Raw genomic sequence first — 15,788 nt, forward strand, 5'->3', positions numbered from 1 at the left:
ACTGGAATCAGTCAGCCTGGGTCCCACCCTCATTCTGTCGTTGTCATGGTCAAGGAAAACTGGGGTTCCTTGAACTTGGTTTCCTGATTTGAATTTATTTTGTGATTCATAAAATTCTTTTCATTTAAATATGACATATCAGTTAAAGGCAGGCCTTGGTGTACTGGTATTCTCCAAGATAAGGTGCTAAGTACAAACGGTAACATGTGGAATGTGGGTACAGTCTGCTGAGATTTAAGTTTTTTTTTCTTTAATGCCTATATATGTGGTGAGAGTTGCATAACAATGTGAATGTATTTAATGCCAGTGAGCCATATAGTTAAAATGGTTTAAACAGTAGAATAATAATAATAAAGTCCTGAATAGCTAATTTAAAAATGGCCATATGTCTACACACGTTTGACTGTGTTTGTGCATCACCAGCACTAGGAAGATACACAGGGCATGTTGCTCCCAGGGGTGGAGAGAGGAGGGAGAAGCGGAGAGTGGCAAGAGGGAGCAAGTCAGGGGTGGGAGGCTGACTTTTCTATTTCTTTGTACTTTTAAACTTTCTATTGTGTATAAACAAAATTTTAAAATGAAAATATTTTATGCTGGAAGTCTTAAGGTATTTTCTTTTTGGAGCCAATGGGATGATGTAAATTATATTAGACGTTTTATGTTCATAATGAGACTATGATTATTACTGTCTAAGGGAGTTCCAACAACACAAAAGACTCTATACATGGATATCACCAGATGGTCAACACCAAAATCAGCTTGATTATATTCATTGTAGCCAAAGATGGAGAAACTCTATACAGTCAGCAAAAATAAGACTGGGAGCTAACTGTGGCTCAGATCATGAACTCCTTATTGTCAAATTCAGACTGAAATTGAAGAAACTGGAGAAAACCACTAGACCATTCAGGTATGACCTAAATCAAATCCCTTATGACTAGTGGAAGTGAGAAACAGATTTAAGGGACTAGATCTGATAGACAGAGCGCCTGATGAACTATGGATGGAGGTTCGTGACATTGTACAGGAGACAGGGATCAAGACCATCCCCAAGAAAAAGAAATGCAAAAAGGCAAAACAGTTGTCTGAGGAGGCCTTACAAATAGCTGTGAAAAGAAGGGAAGTGAAAAGCAAAAGAGAAAAGGAAAGATGTACGCATTTGAATGCAGAGTTCCAAAGAACAGCAAGGAGAGATAAGAAAATCTTCCTCAGCAATCAATGCAAAGAAATAGAGGAAAACAATAGAATGGAAAAGACTAGAGATCTCTTCAAGAAAATTAGAAATACCAAGGGAACATTTCATGCAAAGATGGGCTCAATAAAGGACAAAAACGGTAGGGACCTAACAGAAGCAGAAGATATTAAGAAGAGGTGGCAAGAATACACAGAAGAACTGTACAAAAAAGATCTTCATGACCCACATAATCACGATGGTATGATCACTCACCTAGAGCCAGACATCCTGGAATGTGAAGTCAAGTGGGCCTTAGGAAGCATCACTATAAACAAAGCTAGTGGAGGTGATGGATGGAATTCCAACGAAGCTATTTCAAATCCTAAAAGATGATGCTGTGAAAGTGCTGCACTCAATATGCCAGCAAATTTGGAGAACTCAGCAGTGGCCACAGGACTGGAAAAGGTCAGTTTTCATTCCAGTCCCAAAGAAAGGCAATGCCAAAGAATGCTCAAACTACCGCACAATTGCACTCATCTCACACGCTAGTAAAGTAATGCTTAAAATTCTCCAAGTCAGGCTTCAGCAATACGTGAACTGTGAACTTCCAGATGTTCAAGTTGGTTTTAGAAAAGGCAGAGGAACCAGAGATCAAATTGCCAACATTCGCTGGATCATCGAAAAAGCAACAGAGTTCCAGAAAAACATCTATTTCTGCTTTATTGACTATGCCAAAGCCTTTGACTGTGTGGATCACAATAAACTGTGGAAAATTCTGAAATGGGCATACCAGACTACCTGACCTGCCTCTTGAGAAATCTGTATGCAGGTCAGGAAGCAACAGTTAGAACTGGACATGGAACAACAGACTGGTTCCAAATAGGAAAAGGAGTATATCAAGGCTGTATATTGTCACCCTGCTTATTTAACTTATATGCAGAAGTACATCATGAGAAACACTGGGCTGGAAGAAGCACAAGCTGGAATCAAGATTGCTGGGAGAAATATCAATAACCTCAGATATGCAGATGACACCACCCTATGGCAGAAAGTGAAGAAGAACTAAAGAGCCTCTTGATGAAAGTGAAAGAGGAGAGTGAAAAAGTTGGCTTAAAACTCAACATTCAGAAAACTAAGATCATGCCATCTGGTCCTATCACTTCATGGCAAATAGATGGGGAAACAGTGGAAACAGTGTCAGACTTTTTTCTGGCTTCCAAAATCTCTGCAGATGGTGACTGCAGCCATGAAATTAAAAGATGCTTACTCCTTGGAAGGAAAGTTATGACCAACCTAGATAGCATATTCAAAAGCAGACACTTTACTTTGCCAACAAAGGTCCGTCTAGTCAAGGCTATGGTTTTTCCAGTGGTCATGTATGGATGCGAGAGTTGGACTGTGAAGAAAGGTGAGTGCCGAAGAATTGATGCTTTTGAACTATGGTGTTGGAGAAGACTCTTGAGAGTCCTTTGGACTTCAGGGAGATCCAACCAGTCCATCCTAGAAGAGATCAGTCCTGGGTGTTCATTGGAAGGACTGATATTGAAACTGAAACTCCAATACTCTGGCCACCTAATGCGAAGAGTTGACTCATTAGAAAAGACCCTGATGCTGGGGAAGATTGAGGGCAGGAGGAGAAGGGGACGATGGAGGATGAGATGGTTGGATGGTATTACCGACTCAATGGACATGGGTTTGGGTGGACTCCGGGAGCTTGTGATGGACAGGGAGGCCTGGCGTATTGAAGTTCATGGGGTTGCAAAGAGTCGGACATGACTGAGCAACTGAACTGAACTGAAGGGGGTTCCTTAAAAACTGTTACCACCATTAGACTTGTTACTGGAAAAAATACAGGAACTGAGATGTAAGTTAAATTTGACCTCTGGTTTTCTCATCTAAAAAGTTAGGGGGAAAAAAGTTAGGGGAGTGAGAGGGAATCGTGTGAGTTCTGAGAAATAAAATGAGAACATGAAAACCCAGATGCAACATAGAGCATGCTGTCTTCCCTTCTCGTGTCCTGTGCCAGGTGGACTCTGGAAAACGTTCTGTTTCAAGTAAATTGTGACATCAAAAAAGGTCTCAGGGCAGTACTACCCAAAAGAAATATAATGCAAGTCACATGTGTAAGGGCTTCCCTTGTGGCTCAGCTGGTAAAGAATCTGCCTGCAATGCGGGAGACCTGGTTCGATCTCTGGGTTGGGAAGATCCCCTGGAGAAGGGAAAGGCTACCCACTCCAGTATTCTGGCCTGGAGAATTCCATGGACTGTATAGTCCATGGGGTTGCAAAGAGTCAGACGCGACTGAGCGACTTTCACTTTCACTCACATGTGTAATGTCAGGTTTTAAAAAAGTACAGGCCTTCCCTGGTGCTACAGTGATAGGAGTCCCTCTGCTGATGTGGGGACATGGGTTTGAACCCTGGTCTGGGAAAACCCCACATGCTGCGGAGCAACTAAGCCTATTGACCACAATGACTAAAGCCTGCGTGCTCTAGAGCCAGCAAGTCGCAACTGCTGAAGCCTGTGCACCAGAGTCTGTGCTCTGCAAACAAGTGAAGCCATTGGAATGAGAAGCCTGTGCATGGCACCTAGAGTAGCCCCTACTCTCTGCAACTAGAGAAAAGCTGCATGCAGCAAGGGAAAACCCAGCACAGCCAAAAATAAATAAATATAGCAGTGCATACATGTCCAAAAAAAAAGTTTTTAAAAAAGTACCAAGAAATACGTGACATTCATCTTAATAATATTTTAATTAACTCAGTATATTAAAAATGTAGATGTAGCATGTAATCAATGCAAAATTATTCTTGGGATATTTGACATTGATTTTCAGGCTGAGTCTTTGAAATGTGCATGTAATTTTCACTTATGGCACATCTCCAATCAGACCAGCCCCATCTCAGGCAATCAATATTGGCCCACGTGGGCCTAACCTCTGCCCTATTGGAGGGAACAGACAGAGGGTGTGGGCTCTTTGCCAAAGATGACTCAATGGGAGGCTCTGGATAAGTCAGGGGTCTGAGGCTGAAAGAAGCTGACAGAGGTAAAACCAGGGTTGCCCACTCCAGGCTGCGGTTAGGTAACAGGAGCACAGAACGTGCTTGAGTAAATAACAGGGAACTGAACAGTCTGCCCTGTGAGGTTAGTCTCCCATCATCTCAGGAGAGGTCAAGTACTTCGCCGCAGCGAAGTGGAAAGGGAGCTGGACAGGACGCGAGGGTCAGGGAAAGGACTGGCACTGTCCCTGTGTGACTGCCCACTGCCCGCTGCCCTGGCCTCTCTTCCCTCTTCCCCAGTCTTTGTTGTGAGCCCTGCGTCAGCCCGAGCCCTAAATGTGCTTCCCTGGTCTGAGCCTCCTTCTCTCCCCACACTACACATTGTTCTCTTTTCATGGCACCAGGTGCTTCCGTGGGCTCATTCCACAGACCCGAGAGCTCCCCCGAGCTTGCGAAACCTTGGCATCTCACTGGGGTCTCCCATCCCCTTCCTTGCCACCCTTGCTCCTCTCACCAGGTGCCCTCGCTCAGCTCCCCGAGTCAGAAACCGGAGAACGCGATGTGGCGTCTTTCCTCCTTCCCACTTCCAGATCACCACCAAACCCACTGACTGTTGAGAGATACCAGTACTTCTCACCGAATTACTGTGAATATCTGACGCTGTTCTTAGATGGAAGGGTCTGCCCTCCCTCCCGCGGGCAGCACACCTCTCAAAACTTTACATTTTAAAATGCTCCCACCTGTCACAAATGTCCCTGAATGAAGTCCAGGGTCTGTGTGTGTCCCCAACCTACCTCTGAGAATCTCATCTCTTTCCACATCCACCCCTGCCCTCTGTGATGGGTTGAATCATGATCCCCTCAAAGTCATATCCCCTGGGAACCTCAGCACATGACTTTATTTGGAGATAGGGTCTTTGCAAGTGTAATTAGTGATGGAGATGAGCTCACTCTGGATTAGGTGGCCCTAAGGCCAATGACAACCGCCCTTATGGGAAGAAAAGACCAGAGAGAAGAGGCAGAAATTAGCGTCATGTAGCTACATGCATCAAGGATGGCCAGGACCCCCAGAAGCTGGGAAGAAGTGAGGAAGGATTCTTCCTTAGAGTTTCCTGAGGGGAGTTTGGCTCTGATGATGCCTTGATTTGGAGTTCTCGCTGGCAGCACTATGAACGGATCAATTTCTGCGGTTTGAATCCACTGTGTTTGTGCTAATTTGTTACGGCAGCCCTAGGAAACCAAGGCGCTGTTTCTGTTTCAGCTGTAACATGCAGTTACTTGGGTTTCCTTGTACTTCAGGGCTGCAAGGCCTCCCTTCCCCTTCAACCCGACACATGGAAGCTTCTTGATGTGTGGAAGCTTCTTGATGTGTGTTCTCAGATGGGTTAAGTGTGTCCCTGCTGTGTCCTCAGGGCACACAGCTCTGTGTACTAATTGGCTCTCTAATTGCCTGAGTTCCCCCTAGGCAGGGAGCCCTGTGAACACAGGAGCATCTTCCGGACCCGTGTCCTCTCCCTACCAGATCCGCCTGCAGCAGATCCTGAGTGTTTATGAGAGGACTGAACGCTAGTTCCTCTGTCAGACATTTCTCTTTGTGAGCATCATTTCCAGTTATCCTTGCTAAAGCTTTGTGAGTTAGATATTATTAGTATTTATTTATTTATTTTTTTCTTCTTCTATCTTTTAGGCTCACAACATGTCATGTGGGATCTTAGTGCCCTGGCCAGGGATAGAACCCAGATCCCCTGCAGTGAAAGTGCAGAGTCCTGACCGTTGGACCGCAAGGGAAGCCCTATTAGTGTTTATTTTTCAATTCAAGACCTGGAAACCAAGGCTAAGGGCCCCCAGGGCTGACCTGAGTGGCATCAAGTTCTATTTACAGGCTTTGTAGTCAATAGGAATTTGAAAACTTATTTTGGGCGCTACTCAGCCTGGCTCTCAAAGAAGTATTTTTCACTGTGTGCAAGCTCAGTCTTGTCCAGCTCTTTGACTGTAGCCTGCCAGGCTTCCCTGTTCTTCACTTTCTCCAAGCTCTGCTGTCCATGGAGCTAGGCAAGAAAACTGGAGTGGGTTGCCATGCCCTCCTTCAGGGGATCTTCTCGACCCAGGGATTGAACCCAGATCTCCCGTGTTTCCTGAACTGGCAGGTGGATTCTTTACCACCGAGCTACCTGGGAACATGCTTTTTACATCCAGTAGAAAGCAATGGTGGTCATCACTGAGGGGCAGAGCGAGGCCAAGGGAAGAGCTCTGACCTGGAAGTCCCATCACTAGAAGATACTTGTGGACAAGTGCTCGTCTTGGTGCCGACCCCTCCCCTGCCCCCCTAAACCCCCCTAGGCCCCCTTCATGTGCTTGTGATTTCAACCTGCAGGAACTGAGCTTCAAGTTAGGAAGCCTTAGGGGAGTCCAGGTCTCCCTGCTGACCTGGGCAAGTCCTTTTATCTCTAAGGTGATCATCAGCCTTCTTCATCTCCTCCAGACCAACTGAAATGGAATTTCTAGCTTAGGGTCCACATACGTGTTTTTAAAGGTGCCCTAGGACATGGGTCCCCAACCTCTGGGCCTTAGACTGCTGCCTCCTGTCAGATAAGCAGAGGCATTAGATGAGAAATGAAGTGTGTGATAAATGCACTTGGATCATCCCCAAACCACCACACCCACCCCGGGTCCATGGAAAAATTGTCTTCCACGAATTCGGTCCCTGATGCCAAAATAGCTGGGGATGCTGCCCTAGACGATTCTAGGGGTGGAGAACCGATGGAAGGAGGGGGGAACCTGGAAACCGATGGAAGGAGGGGAACCTGGAAACCGATGGAAGGAGGAGGGAACCCCAAGGGGATAGAGGGTGAAGATGGGGAAGCCGCAGAAAATGAAGGCGAACCTGGCTGAGTTGTAATTGTGCCCTGGGTCAGGGTGGGGAGTGGGGCTGTCACAGCTTCTAGCAGGAGAACATTCACAGATACTTGCCCCCTGGGCCTCTGTAAACTGTTGCACTGACCCAGCCCCCTTCACTCCCCTTCCCAACAGGAGCCCTTTACCAAAGGCTATTACCCAGCCCTCACCTTGGCCCCAGGTGTCTCCAGGCTCACTGGACAGTGGACCTGATTTCTGTCATCTGCACACCTGAATTTCCCCGGAGTTTGAACTCCTCCAGCCTGAGCCCACACCTTCTGCTCATACTAACCTTATCTTAATTGATTCCACCCACGTGTGTCCAGTCTCTTGCACATGTTTTCTGCCCTAGAGATCTGGGCAGAGGCCTATGGTGCAAAAAGCATGGGCTTTGGAGGCCCCGCACCTGCAAGAATTTTCACTTACTGGCAATGTAACTTGGAGCAAATGATTAACCTGGCTGCCCAGCCTCCATTTCCTTGTCTGTAAAAAGGGAATAATAATGCCTTCCTCCTAGGGTTGTTGTGAAGATAAGATGCAGCAATGTGGAGAATGTCCTTGGCATATAGTAGGTGATCAATAAATTTATGTTGATTAACCAAGCAACTGGATAATCATTGCCATAATTGTAACTCAGATCAGGGAGTACTGGCTTATTTTCTCCTTTAATACAGTCAGCCGTGGTGTGTCATTAGGCTCAATTTACAGATACGGGAAAGGAGATTCAGACAACTTATTAAGTCCTCAAGGCCCACTCCTCCTAATAGGCACACCCGGGGCTGCCCTAGGCATGGCTCCCCTTAGATCCTCCAATGTCTCTGCTCCAGGGCTCCTTGGCCGGATATGAGAGAGTGAGAACGATTGCCAGTTTGGGCTCTCTTCTTGGGTCCAGAGCACAGTCCGAGGGTCAACAAGCTCCCTCCTGGGTCTTTTTGATAGAACTTTTTGATAGAGCTCAAGCTTGGCGAGCCTGGCCAACGCTGCCGTCTGCCAGGGAGCGGGGAGGGGTCTGTCGTGTGTGGCCGCCGGCTCTGGTCATTTGCAGAGTTGCAGAGCGGCAGGGCTGTGTCGTGTTCCGGCGCGCTCTCCTGTGTGATTGCATGCGCAGCCCTCCGGCTCACGTTCCAGAGCCGAGGTGGGGCTGGGCACGCACTGTGCCTCTTGTTCCCTCTTGGTTTCTTTCATGACGGCGTCAGGACTGCCAGCGCGATCGGGCCCGTCTGTGTTCTGCAGCAGAGCACGTTGTCCCGTTGTCTCAGGGCGGGAGTGGCAAGAGGAGCGAGGCGTGGCGGGGTTGGGACGTGAGGAGACAGCAGCCAGATGCCAAGGAACATGCCCAGGGCTTTGAGCTCTTTTCATGCTACCAGCCTCTCTCTCTTCTCTGGGGGCAGACAGGCTTGCTGGAAGTTGTCAACAGTGGGAGCTAAGAAGAGAGGAAACACACCCACCCTGGGCTTGAGGGAGAGCTCACAGGGATGGAGGGTGAATGGAGCTGAAGGGGAAGAAGACGGGATCCAGAAATATCTCGAGGACCCCTCAACCCCAGGCCTCGAGTCCCCCTTTCTCCTGGGGAGTTGAACTCAGGTATCCCTGGAGGGTCAGACAGCCTACTTCCTCTCTCTCTGCCCTCTCCTCGTCCTGCTGGCCCAGCATTCTTGGGGAGGCCTGGGTGCCTGGGGCTTCTTCTGTGGCCAGCTTAGCCCCTCAGACAGGCCTCTGGGGCCAAAGCTAAGCTGATGAGGCCTGAAGGCCTGGGGCCTTCTGAATGGGGCGAGTGTGCATGCTAAGTCTCTTCAGTTGTGTCTGACTCTTTGCAACGTTATGGATTGTAGCCCGCCAGGCACCGCTGTCCAAGGGATTCTCCGGACAGGAGTACTGCAGTGGGTTGCCATGCCTCCTCCTTCAGAGGATCTTTCTAGACCCAGGGATAGGACCCATGTCTCTTAGGTCTCCTGCATTGGCTGGGGGGTTCTTTGCCACTAGCACCACCTGGGAAGCCCTTTGAATGGGGAGGGGAGCCCAAAGCGGGAGAAGAGGAGGAAAGAGAAGTGGGCAGTCTGATCTGGTGATTTAATTAGTTCCTGGAGTCTGTCTGGCTGCGCAGAAACACACACTGAATGAGACAGCCTCTGACCTCTCCCTGCCTGCGTTCAAAACAGCCGGTAGGAGCTTTGATCAAGGGCAGGTGACCATACCGCGTCGACACCAGCAACTACTGTGGAACAGAGGAAGCAGGTGTGTGAGTAGAGTCGTGTGTGCTGATTTTTCAATTGGAAGGAAGGAAGGAGGAGTCTGGGGGGGTCTCAGGGAGGGTCCTCACTGGACTCACCTGAGGTCATCCGGAGAGGACAAGTGTCACTGAAATATGTTGGGAATGGGGCACTCAAGTCAGAATGTGGCACTGAGGCCCAAGCCCAGTTCTACAGATAACATAACGAAAGAGCAGTTGGGGGTGGGTGTGTGTGTGTTGGGGGGCTGGGGGGGTGGGGGCAGTTTGCCTGCAAGGAGCCTCATGTCCCCAGACCTTAGACAGAGAGGGAGGAATGGAAGTCTCTGCCCTGGAGCCTATCTACATTCTAAAATAACTTCTATGACACTCATGATTCTTAAAGCACTTTCACCTTCATCCTAGTATCTCATCTTGAGCAGACAAGCTTCTTGAAGGCAAAGGTTCTTTGGAGCCTTGGGGGTCACAGGAGTGTCAGCCCAGACCTTCGTGAAGGATCAGATCACGATGTGATAAACCCCAGGTGTGTGAAGCCAGGGAACCCAGAGGTTTGAAGTGAGTCTAAAGCCTAAGAACTAGGCCACATTCTTCACTATAAATTTTATCTGCACAGATAAAGTTGTTGTTGTTCAGTCACTAAGTCGTGTCTGAGTTTGTGATCCCACGAACTGCAGCATGCCCGCCAGGCTGCCCTATCCTTCACTGTCTCTTGGAGCTTGCTCAAACTCATGTCCATTGAGTCAGTGATGCCATCCAACCATCTCATCCTCTGTCACCCACTTCTCCTGCCCTCAATCTTTCCCAGAACCAGAGTCTTTTCCAATGAGTTGGCTCTTGGCATTAGGTGGCCAAAGTATTGGAGCTTCAGCTTCAGCATCAGTCCTTCCAATGAATATTAAGGGTTGATTTCCTTCAGGTTTGATCTCCTTGCTGTCCAAGGGACTCTCAAGAGTCTTCTCCAACACCACATTTTGAAAGCATCAATTCTTGGGAAACAGCTAGAGTGTTTTTAAAGCACCTTTATCTCAGCTATCTCTTTCCCCAGTGCTGTCTTGCTTCTTTTTTTTTTTTTCAATTTTAACTGATTTTTACTGTGATAAAATAAAATCACAGTAAAAATTTAAAAATTCGGATTTAAAATACGAAATTTATAGTTTTGTGGCATTAACAATATTTCCATTGCTGCACCTCCCTCACTACTATCCATCTCCAGAAGGTTTTTAAAAAGTGAAATATGGTTGATTTACAGTGTTGTACTAGTTTCTGGTTAGTACAGCAAAGTGATTCAGATATATATATATATATATATATATATATATACACACACACACACACATCCTTTATCAATTTCTTTTCAATAATAGGTTATTACAAGATATTGATCAAAAACATTTTTAAAAATTGAGGTATAGGACTTTCCTGGTGGTACCGTGGATAAGGATCTGCCTGCCAATACAGGAGCCCCGGGTTTGATCCCTGGTCTGGGAAGATTACACATGCTGTGGAGCAACTAAGCCCATGCACCACAACTTCTGAGCCCTTGCCCTAGAGTTCACAAGCAACAACTACTGAAGCCCGTGCCTAGAGCTCGTGCTCCGCAACAAGGGAACCACTGCAGCAAGAAGCCTGAGCACTGCAAGAAGAGTCGCCCCCGCTCGCCGCAACTAGAGAAAGCCCATGTGGCAATGGAGACCCAGGGCAGCCAAAATTAAATTAATTAATTAATTAAAATAAAAAAATTGATGTAGAGTTGAGTATAATATTATATGTTACAACTGTACAATATAGTGACTCACAATTGTAAAGGTTATACTTCTTTTATAGTCATTATTGCTTATAGTCCCTTGTTGTACAATGCATCCTGCAGCTTAGTTCAGACATACTAATCTGTACCTCTTAATCCCCTACCCCCATATTGCCGCTCCCCACTTCCCTCTCCCTTCTGGTAACCACTAGTTTGTTTTCTCTGTCAGTTTTCTTCTTTTTTGTTATATTCACTAGTAGTATTTTTTAGATTCCACATGTAAGTGGTATCATACAGTATTTGTCTTTCTCTGACTTATTTCACTTAGCATGGTGCCCTCCAAGTCCATTCCATGTTGCTGCAAACGGCAAAATTTTGTTCTTTTTCATGGCTGAGTAGTGTGTGTGTGTGTGTGTGTGTGTGTGTGTGTGTGTATACATACACCATATCTTCTTTACTCATTCATTCATCTATTGATAAATAGTGGGTTTGCTTCCATACCCTGGCTATTATAAATAGTGCAGCTATGAATGTTGGGTTACATGTATCTTTTCAAATACATGTTTTCATATATACCCAGAGTGGAATTGGTGGGTCATATGGTAGTTCTATTTTTAGTTTTTGGAGGAAACTCCATACTGTTTTCCACTGTGGCTGTACCAATTCCCACCAACAGTGTAGGAGGGTTCCCTCTTCTCTACGTCTTTACCGGCATTTGTTATTTGTTTTCTTTTTAATCCTAGCCACTCTGGCAAGTGTGAAGTGATATCTCATTGTGGTTTTGATTTATATTTCCCTAATAATTAGCATCCTGTTGGCCATCTGCATTTCCTCTTCAGGAAAACATCTATTCAGTTCTGCCCATTTTTAAATTGGTTTTTTGGTTTTTTTGATGTTGAGTTGTATGAGCTATTTATACATTTTAGATATTAGCCCCTAATCAGTCATATTGTTTACAAATATTTTCTCTCATTCAGTAGATTTTTTCATTTTGTTCATGGTTTCCTCTGCCGTGCAAAGGCTAAGTTTAATTAGGTCTCATGTGTTCATTTTCACTTTTATTTCCTTTGCTTCGGGAGACAGAGCCAAAAAAAATTGCTACAATTTATATCAGAGTGTTCCCTCTCCAGAACAATTTTATCTTCCCAAAGGGAAATTCTACACCTGTTAAGCAGTAACTCCACATTCCCTACTCCCCCCAGCCCCTGGCAATCACCACTCGACGGTCTATCTCTATGAATTTGACAACTCCAGGTACCTCACGTAAGTGAATTTATACAGTGATTTTCTTTTTGTGTCTCATTAATTCTTTCTGTTGGCTTTAGTTGCATTCACACAGTCCTCGTCTCATCCAACAAATATTTATTAGGCACATGCAGAAGTAACTCCACTTGCTGTTCCAGGGGCAGGTCAGATAATGGCTCCACAGAGGGCAGAATCAGGTGAGAATGTCACTTGGGGGATACTTCCTCACAGGGCAGGCTGACGGGGCGTGCTGAGACTGTGCTGCAATGAGCTACCATCACTCCTTTAAGTCCACGGCGTGCTGGTTTGGGAGCACTAGCGGCTTACTCACTTTTGTCCGCATGGCCTCGCCCTCACCTGAGCTCCACCGGTGTTTGTCGAGTGGATTGATTGCAGAAAATGGTCCTCTAGTGAGAACCTTAACAAGGAAGAACAATGCCTCCAAGATTCTGGAGTGAAGTATGATTAGCCAATAAGAACTCATATCTGATCTGGGCACTTGCCCTAAAATACAAATGATGTCAAAATCAAACAGATCTAGGGCAACCAAATATTTTCCTATATATTGATGGGAATCAATGCCTTAAAAAAAAAGCATAAAACCTTTATTCACATGAGATAAAGAACAGAGTCACTCTAAGATCAAAATCTGGTCCTGATATATGAATTTGCTATTCATTTTTCTTGCTATCAACTTGCCCGAAAAACTGGGTGTGCCACAAAATTTTTTCCCTACCACGTGACACCTCGCATCTATTTTCCTGTCTCTTTCAGCCTGAGGAAGTAGGTCAAAGTTAGGGGAATCAGGTCCGACACAAAGTATCAGGTGTTGGCTGAAAAGTAGGGGCTGAGAGGAGGATGCATTTCCCACAGGGGAGCTTCACTACCAAGAATTTCTACCCAAGACCACTCCTGGTCCACAGATGTGGGCCAGACTCCAGTGGAGCCTGAGAGGTGGCCCCTTGGTCCTGGGAGAGCTGCCTAAGGGGGAGGGAGGGAGGGAGGGAGGGTCCCGGGGTACGTGGTTTCTTTCCTGGGAGTCCAGGTGTGCAGGCACTTTCATCCGGATGACTCATTAGCCCGGGTGAGGCTGGGGCGAGGCTGGGGCGAGACTGGGGCAGCACACAGCCAGGGTTCACTTCACGTGCTTGCTCTGGGCTGGCAGGCCTCTCTAAGAATGACAGGCAAAGAGTCGATTACACAGGACTCTTTGAGAAGATAGACAATCTCCCCTTTACACAAACACACAGGCAAGTCAAACCTAGGGCTTCTAATTGTCCCCCTGGCCTGGACCCAAGGCAGCAGTTTGGACTATCTTTTTCTTGGATTAATCTGAAATAACGGCCCCCTGCATCTCCTCTTACCCTCGTTTCCCCAACATACTCTAGAATCTAGAGACCCGACACTACCGATGTGGGTCAGATGATTCTTTGTTGAGGGCGCTCTCTGTGCCTTGTAAGGTGTTGAGGAGCCTCCCTGGCCACTGCCCACTGGATGCCAGCAGCGCCTCCCAAGCTGTGATAATTAAAAACGTCTGTCCGTGTTGCCAAATATCCCGTGAGAAACAAAACTATCCCAGCTGAGAAACCCTTATCTCCTTAAAACATTTAATGCCATGTGTCAACGTCTCAGATTTCAAACAAGTGGCCTGATTTTGATTAAAGATCAATTTCAGAATGAGGAGACAGCAACAGTGACTAGCACACAGTGTGTGGAGCAGGGCATGAGGAGGCCAGTCCTACAGTGAGCTGGTCTGCAGCCTGGGGCAGGCTCACGGTGCTTCTGCAGACTTAGACATGCAAACCCCCAGTACAGCGAAATACAGGAGTCTTCTTCTAACTGTGCAGGTGCGCCACTAAGATAAGGATCAGAGAGTGCCAACCAGGGCTGGGAGTTCTCTGGAGAAATTTGCATGGTGGTAAGACCAGTGTTATTGTTAACCCAAGTTGTTAACTAGTGTGCTTGAAGCACAGTGAGGCCAAACAAACTAAAACGTTGGAGTTTGGAGCAGAGAAAGGTTTAATGCAAGGCCAGAAAAGGAGACCAAGTGCTCATGCCCTGAAAACCTTCAAGCTCCCACAAGGGTTTTGGCAAAGCACTTTTAAAGAGCAGGTAAAGGGGTGGAAACAGTGGAAATAGTGACAGACTTTATTTTTTTGGGCTCCACTGCAGATGGTGACTGTAGCCATGAAATTAAAAGATGCTTGCTTCTTGGAAGAAAAGTTATGACCAACCTAGACAACGTGTTAAAAAGCAGAGACATTACTTGCCAACAAAGGTCCATCTGGTCAAGGCTATGGTTTTTCCAGTAGTCATATATGGATGTGAGAGCTGGACTATAAAGAAAGCTGAGCACTGAAGAATTGATGCTTTTGAACTGTGGAGTTGGGGAAGACTCTTGAGAGTCCTTTGGACAGCAAGGAGATCCAACCAGTCCATCCTAAAGGAAATCAGTCCTGACTATTCACTGGAAAGACTGATGCTGAAGCTGAAACTCCAAAACTTTGGCCACTTGATGCAAAGAATTGACTCATTAGGAAAGACCCTGATGCGGGGAAAGATTGAAGGCGGGAGGAGAAGGGGACGATGAAGGATGAGATGGTTGGATGGCATCACCAACGCGATGGACATGAGTTTAAGTAGGCTCTAGGAGTTGGTGATGGACAGGGAAGCCTGGCGTGCTGCAGTCCATGGCGTCACAAAGAGACGGACACGACTGAGTGACTGAACTGATCTGAATTCTAGTATACTTGCCTGGAAAATTCCATGAACAGAGGAGCCTGGCAGGCTTCAGTTCATAGCGTCATAAAGAGTCAAACACCACTTCGTGACTCAGCAACAACAACAGGTACTTCAGACAGGAGCTAAAGCAGAGGATATAGGGAAAGGCCTGTCCCAGGAAGGCTTCATAGGGTCCTGCTTGGTTACTTTAGGTGTTTTGACTATTGTCTGTCCCATAGTCCCCACACTCCTTTGAACTATCCCAGGAATCCCATATTTATGTTTCTCAGCCTGCTTCTCACCCCTGGGGGTGGAGGAAGGAAGGGGAACACTTGGGTTGGACCTCGTGAGTTGCATTTGGTACACCTCCCTGTGAGGTACAGCTCAGCAGTGAGCCTGGTCAGGGCCCTGCTGAACTCCTGAGGTGGGGGACCATGTGGCTTGGGTTGAAAATGGGCAAGAAGCACATCCTGTGTCCTGTGTCCTCCAAGGACACAGGCCCTGCTCACCTAGACGTTCCTTACATTGTAGACACTCTTGCATTAAATGGATTGAGAGTGAAGGGGAAAGTGCTTTGCCAGGAGTCCAGAACCTGGAACTCTGGTCCCAGCTTTGCCACTTCCCCTGTCTGTGTTTTGCTTTTGTTTTGTGTAACCTGAGAGGGCTGGACTAGACGACCTCTATGTTTGCAATGAGCTATGACATTCTCTAGTTCTGGACGATGCCTGCAGTTCTTACACAGCCCTCGGTGTGCGTGTACTGTGGGTCTGCAGAAAGCAGCCCAGGC

The 15,788-nt window shown here is 46.8% G+C and overlaps 1 long non-coding RNA gene across 5 annotated transcripts; it reads left to right on the top strand.

The window, feature by feature from the left end:
• Positions 1–8,262: 8,262 nt before the first annotated feature.
• LOC147346259 (uncharacterized) lies at positions 8,263–11,391 on the top strand. Of its 5 annotated transcripts, none has more exons than XR_015153503.1 (4): positions 8,263–8,648; positions 9,143–9,299; positions 9,697–9,814; positions 10,704–11,391. It is a non-coding gene; the product is annotated as an uncharacterized LOC147346259 (long non-coding RNA). The 5 variants fall into 5 exon arrangements; XR_015153502.1 differs by having other exon boundaries at positions 8,282–8,648; positions 9,224–9,299; positions 10,698–11,390; XR_015153500.1 differs by having other exon boundaries at positions 8,289–8,648; positions 9,224–9,299; positions 10,704–11,389.
• The last annotated feature ends 4,397 nt before the right edge of the window (positions 11,392–15,788 follow it).

Source organism: Bos grunniens, chromosome 24, assembly GCF_055505025.1.
Source record: "Bos grunniens cultivar Pamir isolate PY7600 chromosome 24, Bosgru_T2T1.0, whole genome shotgun sequence".
Taxonomy (NCBI): Eukaryota; Metazoa; Chordata; class Mammalia; order Artiodactyla; family Bovidae; genus Bos; species Bos grunniens.